The sequence below is a fragment of the Argiope bruennichi genome, chromosome 2 (genome assembly GCF_947563725.1).
Source record: "Argiope bruennichi chromosome 2, qqArgBrue1.1, whole genome shotgun sequence".
NCBI classification, from domain to species: domain Eukaryota; kingdom Metazoa; phylum Arthropoda; class Arachnida; order Araneae; family Araneidae; genus Argiope; species Argiope bruennichi.
Window position 1 is genome coordinate 87,368,117 of NC_079152.1, and position 13,819 is coordinate 87,381,935.

The 13,819-nt window shown below is 29.7% G+C and overlaps 1 protein-coding gene across 1 annotated transcript in view; it reads left to right on the forward strand.

Moving 5' to 3' along the window:
- The window catches only part of LOC129991361 (plexin-B-like), a 454,065-nt gene that overhangs the window by 165,424 nt on the left and 274,822 nt on the right, over nt 1-13,819 (forward strand). Inside the window, exon 4 of the mRNA XM_056098226.1 lies at nt 10,071-10,111. The gene's annotated coding sequence lies outside the window, so the exon portion shown is untranslated. The remainder of the gene's footprint in view (nt 1-10,070; nt 10,112-13,819) is intronic.

Here is a 13,819-nt window from a genome sequence, read left to right on the forward strand (position 1 = left end):
TTGTCTTACTAAGATATTTTTACTTTATACCTGTCTTCTTACTTGCTGTTTTAACAAATAAGAAATGTAAGTTTTATAAGTAACATTAGAAATATATATTATTTCTCTGATATATTTATTTATTAAATGTATGTAAATAAGAACAAGAAGAAATCTTTTATCTACTTTTATCCTGTTGCATGATATTAGGATAGACTTTTAAGATCTATTTTAGGATAGACTTTTAAGATCTATATTAAGATCTTTTAAGGAATCTATTAACCTATATTTGAAAGTATAATATTAACTAATTATTCTGCTTGCTACTTTCAATAAAATATCCTATTTTGTGTGCATTTTTTTTTCTTTTTAGTAACATTCAATGTCCATTAAAATACATGGTTTTATATTTACAAATAAAATATTATCATCATAAATTAAACTGAAACACTTAATTTTTATGGTTTATAGCAATTTAAACTGCTGAATGGATTTTATTTTAATTTCTTTCCCAAATTTTAAAAGGCATAAGGAAATTCTAGTGAATATTTTGATGAAATCGATAGTTAATTTTTTATTAACTAAAAAAAAATGTTTCCAACAATGCTGCGCGTGAATTAAATAGCTGCGTGCTAAATTTAGTAAAAGAAAAACTGAATTTACATTAACCTAAACATGGGGAATTGAAGAATTTAAATGAGATTTATTTTACATCATTCTTAAAAATAGAAAATATTAATTGGATTTTTTCATCATAAAAACTGGTTGTTCTTCCTTTAAATTAGCCGAGATTGTCCTTTTCAATTTTTTTGAAGTAAAATATTCGGCTGTTCCTACTATTATAAGTAAATACTATTGATTTCCCTACTATTTAAAGTGATAAAACATCTCGAATCAGCAGGGATGGTTCTTAATTTCAAATCTTTATCATAATCTGAAAAGACAAGTTTGGTGCAAAATATCCCGGAGTGTTCTATTTAACTTTTTTAATTCCAAAAGAGATAGTTTATACCATCCAAAAAGTTTATTTTGATTTAATCTTTGAAAACTTAAATTTCGAAAGGAATGTTCCCACTTTTACTGATTTATTTTAATAAATAGCAGCATTATCATTATTGTAGTTCGCTTTAATTTTATCAATATTCATGACAATGAGAGTTCGAACTATCATTAGAAATTATAGTATAAAGACAAGATGTCCCAAATAAATTGGGATAATTTAGGTTTTATTAATATTAAGTACAGTATGATCGGACTATCATTAGAAATTATAGTATAAAGACAAGATGTTCCATATAAATTGGGATAGTTTAGGTTTTATTAATATTAATTACAGTATTTGATCGGACTATCATTAGAAATTAAAGTATAATGTCAAGATGCTCCATATAAATTGGGATAGTTTAGGTTTTATTAATATTAATTACAGTATATGCTCGGACTATCATTAGAAATTAAAGTATAATGGTAAGATGCTCCATATAAATTGGGATAGTTTAGGTTTTATTAATATTAATTACAGTATATTATCGGACTATCATTAGAAATTAAAGTATAATGTCAAGATGCTCCATATAAATTGGGATAGTTTAGGTTTTAACAATATTCATTAAAGTGTATGCTCGAATAATAATTAGAAATTATAGTATAATGGTAAGATGTCCCATATTAGTTGGGATAATTTTGGGAATTTTTTGGGAGATTTGGGGATTGGAGATTTAGATTTGGAAATTTTGACTATCCTGTCCACCGTTTTAACCCTTTCTCTACTGTCTGGGAAATAAGTTCAGAAAATCTGGTCAAATTTATCTTAATCTAACTAATTCCAACTTCTTTATCTGATTAACAGCAACAATGCAGCACAAGCAATGATCTCTAAAGTATGCGAATTTTTATTATTATTTTTATTATTATTGTTAGTTCAGTATGAGCCAATTCCAAAGCCGCGACTTTTGAGCTAAGCTCATTGGATCCGATCCTTTCTTTCGCCCGTCATTGCATTTCCTTCCGCTATATTCTTTTTGATGTGGGGTAACGAAGTTCTAAGTCGAGGTCTTCCTTCATACTTGACCTGGCTCTTTGCGCATCGCAGCCTGCTTGCCTGCCTGCCTGCTCCTAACAAAATAAAAATCTACTGCTTCCGAACTCAAAATAATAAGATTTGATGGCGAAAGAAGCAGGAGAAGATTATTGAAGCGACTCCAACAACAACAAATTGATTAGCTGATTTGTGGCCACTCGAAAGGGTTCGTTTCCTGCTGTTGTCGGTAGCTTCTTTATCAGGTACTAAGTAGTGGTAAAAGAACGGTTCTTTTCTGCCGGGAATTTCTACCAGGACGAAATGGTTTTTCTCCCGGACGAAGGAAAATCCGGATATGTCCGCCAATGACAACGTTCCGCATCGCGAGTGTAGTCTCTCTCCGCCCTCCCCACCTCCTCTTTTTTTTGGGAGTTGCCATCTCTCTTTCTCATCTTTCGTCGTGATCTCGTAATGCGCTGCCGCCACAGTACAAATTTCATTTCCAAAGCGGAGCAGGGAGGGGGAGAGGGCATAGAAACAGGCAACCGAGAGAGAAAAAAGTGGTATAAATGTATATATGCTTTTTGTATTGCTACGTGATCCTACTAGGCTTTTTGCTCGCAACAAAGCGAGCCAATGTGAGTATTCTAAACGAAATAAAAAAAAATAGAGTAATACATTTTTTAGAATGTTGAAATCATGCGTGAAAATTCACCAACTGGAGTAGCATCTGCATTTTTATTTTTAAATGCAGAATTTTTTGTATGGGATAGAATGTACTTCTGTTGGGACATTTTGGATAACAAGTATATGAAAAGTTACGTGTGCTGAATATAGTTTCGAGTAGTGTATAAAATAGTGATGTAAAGGATTGGAAGGTTGTTTCTCTGTTAAAGTCTTAAAAATGGAATAGTTTATTGATAGCATTTTTAATCTACTCATTCTAACATAAAAATCTATTAGCTGAGTAGACTCTTATGATAGATATTTCCAAAAGTAAAAGTAAATGTATATAGAGTCATGCAATTCAAAAAACATATTTATAAATGTATATAAATTCATGCATAATATTCCGCATGAATTATTTCATAAAATATATGTACTAACAAATGACTCTATAGATTTACTAATCGAAGAAAAACAGTTGAATTTGTTGATCACAGATTTGAATGAATGCGTGGATTCGTCTATGATATATTCGTAAAATCAAAAGACTACATAATTTTTTTTAAAATTAAAATTGAAATATAAATTTTGTATATATTGCATCCAAAAAATACATTTCATTCAGCAGAGAGATTAGAAAATAATATTTGGAGCTCGAAGAATAATTTAACATTAGATAAAATATTATAATTAACGTATATTGCTGATAAAATTAATTTAATATTAATTTGTTGCATCAAATTCACTTTAAAACTTGGTTGTTGCTTTTTCTGAACAACAAGAATTGCCAAACTTTTATTGTTGTTTCAATAGTTTGATAAACAGTGTTTTTTTTAAATAATTTTTATTAGGAAAAATTCAGAGTAAAACTGGAGCTTTATTATTTTTGTTTTAGATTAATCAATACCATTCATTAAAATAATTTTATTTAATTAATAATCTAAGGATATAAAGTAATAATCATAAAGGGGGAAAGGATTATTTCTTTACCTAATCACTATTAATTATTTCTTTAATCACGTGAACAAGAATAACTGCTGATGCAATATTAAACTTCGTTTTTTTAATTTTTTGTATTGGTAGTATAGAGAAAGTATAGTAATCGTCAAAAATTTCAAACTCGAGAGTTTGACGAACCTCAACGTTTTAGACTCCCTCAGTTCGTGAAATACAATTTTGGAAAATGCCTATATCTAATAAAGATAACTTAAAAACACCTTCATCTAGACAGGTGAAATCTGGTATACTGTCTTTACACCAAATTTCCAGATTTTTGTCAAATTTTGAGTAAATTCTGTTCAGAGAAAATCCGCCTGTCCGGCTGATAGAATATGAGTACGATAACTACAAAATGAAGAGAGCTAAATATATATGAAATTCGGTGTACAGATTTAACATCTATAGTGTATTACATTTATCAAATTTGAGCAAAATCCAAATACGGGCTGACTGTCTATCGGTATGTACTCTTAGAAACAAGTAAACATGATAATTCAAAAATGCAATATCTTAAACATAACACATATGATATTGCGTTTTGTGGTTACAAGCGCAGTTTTGTGTCAAATTTTTGCTTCAATCCATTGAGAAAAACGCACCAAATATGCAAAGTCGGTTTTTGGATATTAGTAACCCATGCCAAGGCTTAATCGCCAAATAACTCGCCAAGGATGACACGATAAATTCCAAAATGCTAAATTCATGACAAAAGTTAATATTTTGTAACTATTGTCCAATGTAAATCCGTGTAAGCCAATATTGCCATGTAATTGCCAATATTGTTCTCTGGCATGCCTAGCTTATTAAAAAGTATGCGAGAAAGTTTGGGAGATATCACTGGTTATTTAAATGCAGTTAAAAGAATTTGAAAAATTATTTAAATAATCCATAATTATTTTAATTGCATTTTTTATATAATTTATTGAATTTTTATATGTTTAATTCATTAATCGTTTCAGAAGTTTTATTATTTTCTGTCCATTTGGTAACATCCACTAAAATTAATTGTTCTATTTCATTCAGCATATATTATCCTCTGAAAATAATTCTACTCCAATAATTGATAATTATCTTCGACAATAATGTAAAATTGTTATTTTGATAATTATCTTCAACAATAATAAGGTAAAATTATTATTTTGATAATTATCATCAACAGTAATGTGAAAGTATTATTTTGATAATTATCTTCAACAATAATGTAAAATTATTATTTGATAATCATCTTCAACAATAATAATGTAAAATTATTATTTTGATAATTATCTTCAACAATAATGTAAAATTATTGCTTATAAAAATATTTTTCAATTGTTTTACACAACATTAAATTGCGTTTAACTTTTTTTAAAAAAATAGAATTAAATAATATATATATATATATTAATTTCTAATTATAACTGAGCAAATCTATCATTTATATTAGTTACTTAGTAACTTTTATGTAAAATATTTCAAAAATTATTAAATTCAATGAAATATGTTGAATTAATATGAGAAACTAGTTGATCATTCTTTTCTTTTTCTATGTAAGATGATGGAATGGAATTTGCTCAATTAGAGTTTGTCTATGCTTCCTTTTAGTTGCTATGGGAACTCGATAAAGAAAAATGTATATCAAACAACAACACGTAAACTTTTCATTCAGTTTACAATATATCACACTATACGGATAAATTTTCAATTTATTGGCTCTCTCTCTTTTGCCTAAGTGAATAGGAACATAAATGTTGGTTACTAGCAGAAAGGTGTTTCATTATTTGTTGTGCTTATCTGCTAGTTTCGTTGCTACATGATCCGATTTCGGAGTGCTGCTTTCCATCATGTGCTATCTCGAGAAACATGAATTTAATAAAGTAATCAATCAATGTACATTTTTGTATATTTAACCCAAAATGTTGCGTATCCAATTGAATATTATAATAAATACATTTATACTCTGGATCAATTTTGAGCATAATTTATTCATAACGACAAAGCATGAAATTCACTAGACAATAAAAACGTGTTGTTAAAGCTCGTATAATAATTCATAAAAATGCTTTGAAGTATTTTTATGATTGAATTACATATTCGTGTGTATGCATTTTTAATAATGCACTTTTCTATTTTCAAATTTTTTTTATATACTTAAATGGATATTAACCGCAGCCATCTTTTTGAGGATTGTGATGCTTTATTGTGGTGATAATTTATTGATGATAATTTTAAATGTTATGAGAGTTCAATTCTTTCAATTGTGCTTTGAATGGAGTTTGATTCTTCGTTTGGAATTGTAGTTTTGCACAAATATTTAATGTACTATCATTCAGAAATAATCATAAATAATGATAGAATAAATTCCATTTTTCTTTATTCTTTAATTAAATTATACCTATCTTGAACCTTAGAATTCTTCCATTGACAATATAACACTCACTTATCTGTTTTGTAATATATTGCTCCTTGTTTGTGAGTATATTTATTACAATTGCCGTATAGTTTATTTCCAGTCGGTCTATTACATCTTGGATAAATCCATTAATAAAAATTTAGAAATAAAAAGACAAATAAGCATCTCTTGTTCTTAGAAGTAACCTTGAGCAACCAGGTTGCAAGCAAAAACGTTACAACCTTGACTGACAAATCAAATATTGTAATTAATACCGTATATAAATTCATAACTGCTTAGTAAGATAACGTAAGAAATCTAAATCTTGAACCTTGAAATTCGGTATATAAATTTATTACTCAAAGTTATTTAGTACGTTCGGTGTTAAACGACAGAGTTTGCTATGTGGGTTGAAAAATATTAACTTTCTCAACATGCCATCAATTAGAGGATTTGTAGTTCTTGATCGGCTTGAAGAATATATTTTCTCGTACAGCAATTGAAGATTTACTGAAATTGTTGTAGAATTTTTTTAGACTCAAAACTTAATTCTTACTTTATCAATATAAAGCTGCAAGAACTACAAAGATTAAAGTATAATTTATTGTTCAGTAGAGTGTTTGGTTGATTTTTGATTTTCAAAGAAGTATAGAACAGAAAAAGAGGTTTTGAAAGTCTTGGATTAGACATTGCTCTGGAAATAGGAGATTTTGCTCTTAAAAACATGGACAAATAAATTTGTAATTAAAAACTGTAGTTTTGTTTTTAATTCTATTAATTTTTCAATAAAAATATATATCATCGCACTATCATTCTAGTTCTAATTTGAAGTTGATTTATGTTTTATATTTTATTCACTGTCTAACTCGATAATTGGGTAACTAATTATGTCGACGCATATCATAAATGTTGTAAAATGTATCAATAAGTGGTAAACATGAAAGAACTTTTATAACAAATGTGGTTATTATACTATAAAATATATATGTGTGACTTTGCTATTTGTATCCGGTATAATGCATCTTTTCTTACTAAAAAGCTCTTTAAATTTTTTGTGAATGTTGGAGCATTTTGGATTTAAATACCTAAATGATTTACTTAGGCGCATTTGGCCTATGCCACGGGTTGATGAAGCTCATTCTGCGCCACTGTCTATAATAGAATGTGCAGTGAAAAATCAAATACAATGGGCATTGCCGTAGCTAGCGTATATGATACGGTAAAACAATTTTTTCAAATCATCGCTTTTTATTAATTGTTGAAAGCTTGCAAGAAAAATATTACATTATTTTTATTGCAATTACTAACGCTAAAGAAAGACAGAAAAGACTTCGAAAATGCACAAACCTCTTACCACTGTGTTACTTTTTACTAGAAAATAAATGAATCAAAGTAGTGTTATCAATGCAGTATAAGTTATTGTTTCATTTAGAAATTATCAGTAAAGCGTGGGCATAATACATGAACAAATATAATCGGTTCATGTCAATTTACTGTATGAAGTTTCGATTTTCAATTAAAATTGCGCTTCTAGTGCTACAGAAGGCCAGAAGTGTGATATTAATTAGCAGTAAGACTGGAAATAATTCCTTAAAATGATACTGTTTAGGAATTTGATATCATAAATATTTTTAGTGTCTGGTTTTCAGGTGTTATCCTCATCATTTGATCAAAATTTATAATAACCCAATATTCTCTTAAATCTGATACAAACCTTAATAGGAAATTTGAGTGTGTATTGTAATTATAAGTGAACACAAACCTCAATATTTCATTTACATTTGAATGTATTTAATTACAAATTGATCAGAATAAAAAATCAAAGTTTATAATCACTGAACCATACAATGTTCCAAAACCTTGTTTTTCATTCTAAACTTCATTAATAATCCATAAAAAAATCAGTCAGATATTCTCAAGGACATTTTTATAATGTTTTAGTCTTTCTTGTTCTTGGAGGAAAACTTCTGAATTCTGTATCTGAAACGATTGAGTAATGGTTTTCAATAAATACTCTCTCGTAGTCCGAGAAAATAAACTCGATTCGGTAATTATATATCTTTTAATCGAGGATATAGGAAGTGTTAAAAAAGTCGATATTTAAAAAAAAAAAAAAAAACTCTGTAACTTACTTAACACAGAACATGTAACAAAGTAGTGAAAAAGGAATTGGTATGCCGAGTGAATATCGGCTGAGTTTCTTATGCTATATTATTAAGGAGATATGAATTTCTGTATGGTATTTATAACTTTGCGATGTTTAACTAACTAGCCAAGGTCGCAATGTTTCAGTTTGCGTCAATTCTCTATTAATAAATTAAATAGAACTTCTCTCATTGCATGATTGCAGTAAAATTGGCGAACAGAAAAAACCCCTTAACCCAGCTAACTTAAATAGTATGAATACTTCGCTTGATAAATCGGCCCTATCAAATCAAAATTCTCGTTTCACAATGATTTATAGAATGATGCTGCAAGTTGTTTGATTGGCGCATTCTTCTATAATAATTCTTTTTATATACCCCCGAATGGCTGATAGCAAGTTGCTGGAAATGAAAGCAATCTTATTTTACCATAACTTATTTCTGAAGTGAAATCTCCCCATGATCGCTGACATCACAAAAGCTTATGATTCCCTTTCTCGGGAGTCATATGGATCCGAATTCATTTCTAGGGTCAAACGTCACCAGCATTAGGACATAAATAGAAGAGTTTAATAATAGTCGTAAGGTTCAAATAGCGAAACGAGCGCTGATCCCTATAGTGTGATCGCCGATCGTAAAATGCGATCTTAAACGTCCGACCAGAGAAGGAATGAACGTCATAAAGCAGCGATAGACGAATTTCGCTACTCGGTTCAACAATGAGAAAAAAAAAATCCTACCGATGTGCTACGTTGCCGATTTTGTACGTATTCTAGTGTTAAGACAGAGTGATTTGGTAGGAAAAAAAATAATTCGAGTCGTAAAACTCAGTTGTAAAAATCTCTACGCAGGAGCTTTAAGTGGTACAAAATGAAAGTGAAATTGATTCCAAGATTTACGCGTCCCGAACTATTGTCTCCAGAAATATTTTCGGGATTTCTCAAATTGCGCTCTCTTTGGTGATGGTTTTATGGTAATCTTGAAGTGATTCGTTTGATGGTATTGTAATATAAATTTGATTTCCTACGGGAGGAGAAGACAGTTGAGAGATTAGGCAGATTTTTATTTGATGAAAAGTTACTACACAATTCAAAAAGTCGTTCCATTTGATCTGTGGTGAATTGTTGCAGAGACTTGACTCCAGTGCTCGACTTATTATTTAAGCGATATCTCAAAAACTAATTCGTTATTACAGCATCATGAGGTTTAAAGCAGTCAGAGGATTTATACAATTGAAAATAGAAAGTAATTCGATGTTAAGTTACTTTTATGACGTATTACTAAATAATATATCTTTTGCATAAACTACTGAACTTTTGCACTTCAAATCTAATCGTGTTATTCTCCTTCTTATTTACTAACATTACCTAAGAAGCATATAGTGCTACAAATATTGCAGGCTTACAATTCAGTTTTTGAAACAGATCCGATTTTGGGTCTAATATTTTTTCATGCTGTGCAATTACTTGATAAAATTTAATTAATAATATATTTGTTATTTAAAAAACTAATAATTATCCACATCAATAATCATAAAGGCATGCCATAGCTACTATTAAACGCAATTTTCATTACCTTCATAGTTTCTGCTGTAAAATGCATTATGTAACTTTCAATTATATCAATACTAACATGAATGCAAAATGCTAATGTTACTTGCGTAATAGTAATATTTCCATTACCTTAATAGCTTATGTCATTAGTCGTACTATAAAATTTTCAATTACATTAATTCGCACACAAACTTTCATTTATAAAAGCCCTAATAGTATCAATAATATATATGCATTATTTTGATAGCTTCTTTAATAAACTGTATTATATAACTATCGGTTTCATAATGCAGTATTTTTAATGTACTCTTTTTAATGGTTTCTGTTTTCTTTTGCAGATTTTCTGATTCCCCACGACGGACATCAAACTAGATATCTAGTAAGTCGTTTACTTTATTTTCTTTTATATTGCTTATGTTTCTTGTCACAACTGTAGCAAATTTCAGGTGCTGAATTACTATGTAGGAATGCACAAGTTTTTACAATATCTTTAAATTTCTCCGCTATTAAGACAAACACCTTAAACAGAATGAAAACGGGTTATGTGCTTATAGCATTAACCTCACATTCCATTTGCTTCCAAATGTCTCCCAACAACAGTGAAAAAAAGAAGAGGCGTCATTACAAACAAAAATTGAGCAATTATGGCCTTTCTTTTAAAAAGTCACCGCTCCTAATGTTCTTCCGTCACTCCCTAAATTGAAAGTGAATCATAAATCGACAATCTACCGGAAAAATCCGTAATATTCCAGAGGACTTCTTAATTTCTTCTGCGTTGCCTTTCATCTAATTAACTCACCATAAATTCCCGATGGTGCTCCGGCCCCAAATCCCGGATCTGTGTCATTTGGGAACCTTGGAAGGTGATGGGCACGGAAGTATGAGTGTTCTTAAGCACTGCGACGGCGCCTGTGAAATTTCCAGGCTATAACTCGGCGTTATTTACCCTCTAGTATGCAAATGTCCGTCCTTAGGCTGCTCTATCTTTCCCTTTCTTTTTCCCTCGCACATTAGTATGCGGAAGGATTTCTTTTCTTTACTTTGCTTTTTGCTTATTTTTTTGCTTCCATCCTCCAGTGCCATGATAGGGGAGAAACCGTGTTTCTGAAAATGAGCCGACTTAAATTCAAATCGCTTGGAATAAATTTCCAGTTCTCTCCTTTTCCCATTGCCCGTTTTTCGGGAGACACGCGAGAAGGTACCGAAAAACAGGAAAGGGAAAAGAATGAAGGCCTGGTGAATGGGGAAAAAATAAATAAAAGAAAAAATGTTTTCAATTCGTTTTGACTAGGGCGCGGTTAATACCCGTCTTTTCTTATTGTGATGGGGGAACCATCTTGAGCTTGCTGCTGGGGGAACCTCATTATTTTGAAGTCCGGAAAAAGAAACTGGAAAAGTTGTGTTTTGCGTGTTTGTCGTTATAGGATCTTAAAGAAAATGTAGGTTTTAAAGACTCAACATTAAGAATTGTTCTGAATCAGAACTCCTTTGTGCATTGTGAACATGCAATAGACTTTTCGGATGTATATTCTGTGTGAAATTAATAGGATGGATTCTACAAACTTCATGTCTTCGAGGCCTTATGGTAGGATTTCACCATTCGTTTCTTTCTGTATAAAGAAATCAATCAACATTAATCCCATTTAGTACCTCTTTTGGTGCTATAACAAAGACATCTGAAAACTGATTAGTTCTTTTGAATTGGGTGTGGTTAGTACATCTTTTACAATAGTACATGAGGCTCGAACTGTGGGATGGGAAAATCCCATTATGTTCAAGTCCTGAAACATATGGCCTAGTTATATTTGAATATTTCTTTAGAATTATCTGAACGTGTGTTCTAAAGATTCAGTATTAAATAGTAATATTTTTAAATTCTTTTCTACGCTCAAGGCATACATTGTTTTTGATTTCCATTTGAACTAATAGGAATATTTGGGAAATTCGGGGTAGCTAGTACTAATTTATATATGCACATATATGGAATAAAATACGGAATCAAAAAGAAATTCTATAAATGTCATGTCAAGTAAATTTTTCATTGTCATTTGTGTCTTAAATAAGCAAAACCTTTGAAATTATAAATAAAAACTTATTTGATAAAAGGTTGATTGTAAGGGGGAGAGAGAGGGGGGGGGAAGCAGGAGTACAAAAATAATGAACAGATTAATCAGGGCATACGAGAGAAATTAAAAATAGGTAATCGCTTGTTTTAGTGTATTTTATTCATTGCTGCTCTTAGAAGATTTAATGCAATTACTGCCATCGACATACAACTCATCACTTTAGCAAATATCTGCCATACTATTATTTAAAGGAATGGAATTAGTAATTTTTTTTCTTTCGTTAATTAATTTACAATTTTAGCGTAGACAATTCTATAGCATGTTTTCCATTTTAATTACTGGTAAGTTAAATATAGATAAAACAATTATATAGTAATAACTTTTCATAACCGATTATGTATATGTGCAATGAATTTACTCTTAACAAACACGTAAACAAGTTTAAAACAAATAAAATAAATAGGATTCTCTTATAATGGAATATTAAAAATAAGAAAAGTAAAAAAAAAAAAAATGTTTAAATCAATTTAACACGTCCGAACGCACGTCCCATGTACTAAGAAGAGACAAATGTTTGTCCAATATTTACTAAAAAAAACTTTTTTCTGATTTCCAAACATTGAAACGTCACCAAGATAAAACAACAAATCGCACTTAAAATACCACTATATTTCTTGGAAAAATGAAGATCGATACAAAAATTGCATATATGCATTTTCACCATATTCTTGCAAATTTTCAAAATGTTTCACCTACTAATGAGACTTTATCAAGACGAAACTACAAATCGTTCTTAAAATACCAAAATATTTCTTGAAAAAAATGAAGACCGATATAAGAACTGCATATATGCCTTTTCATCATATTCTTGCGAAGTTTCCTGACATTTCACCTGTAGACTATTCTGTCTTTGGTCTCTGAAAGATGTTCTTCTAAACTGCAAACTCACCACAATTAATAGATTCTTGTCGGTATTGGAGAAGGCATTCAAATCAATACTCCTGGAAATGTTACGAAAAGCTCTACTGTTTTGAAAATCATGACTCAGATGTATAACCCAGTAAAAAGGCTATCAGATCGAACATTTAAAAAAGTAGTCTTTATAGATTTCAAGCATTTTAATTAATGTTTAAAATATCAACAACTTTTGTATTTCTCCTTCTTAACCAACTACGTTGTAACTTTCATGCATAACTGCATTTTTGGTAATAAAACTATATGCAATATTACATTACTACCTCATAGAGTTTACAAGTTATCAATCGTATTTTGTTAGACAAAAGAAAAGAAAGGCAATTTAGTAGATTTTGTTCAAAATGTTACACATCTACATTTTCAATATAAGACCCCATACTATTAATTTTCATTCATTGTGGACAACATTTGACATTCTTAGTTCCACAAAAATGTCTAAAATGCGTTTAGTTCCAATTTTTCAAATCAAATTGCTAAATTATTAGATTAAAATTGAATTTCATGGCATTTGTCTGAAAAATTCTCATCCTTAATGTTGTTTTAGTTATCTATAACTTGAAAACAATAGATAAACAATATGTAGCGATTCAACGAATGAGATATATGAAGCATTTTGGATATAAATATATGAACAATGATTTATGGCATTAATTAAGAAGACTTGAAAGCAAGTGTGTCCAATTTTATGTTTATTAAAGGAAAGTAAGCTGTGTGTATAATCGCAACCTGTAGGAAATCTGTTTTGACATGTGACGTTCTTTATTATGGTTAACCATAAATTTCCAAAAGATTAATTCTATCTCATAAGTAAGCAATAGGAAAAAAAATGAAAATTCGCTTCCTTAAAAGTATTAAATTGAATTTCTTTACAACGTGCATCACTTTAACTAAGAAAACTTATTTCTCGTTGGTTTTTGATTGCATTTAACAAAAAAAAAGTCTGATTTCTGCCTAGAATATGTTTAGAAAAGTTAAGAACTATATTTCTCTAAAGCAATTTTATGTTCGTTTTTGTATCATGTACGTTATTTATTGAAAATAAAAAT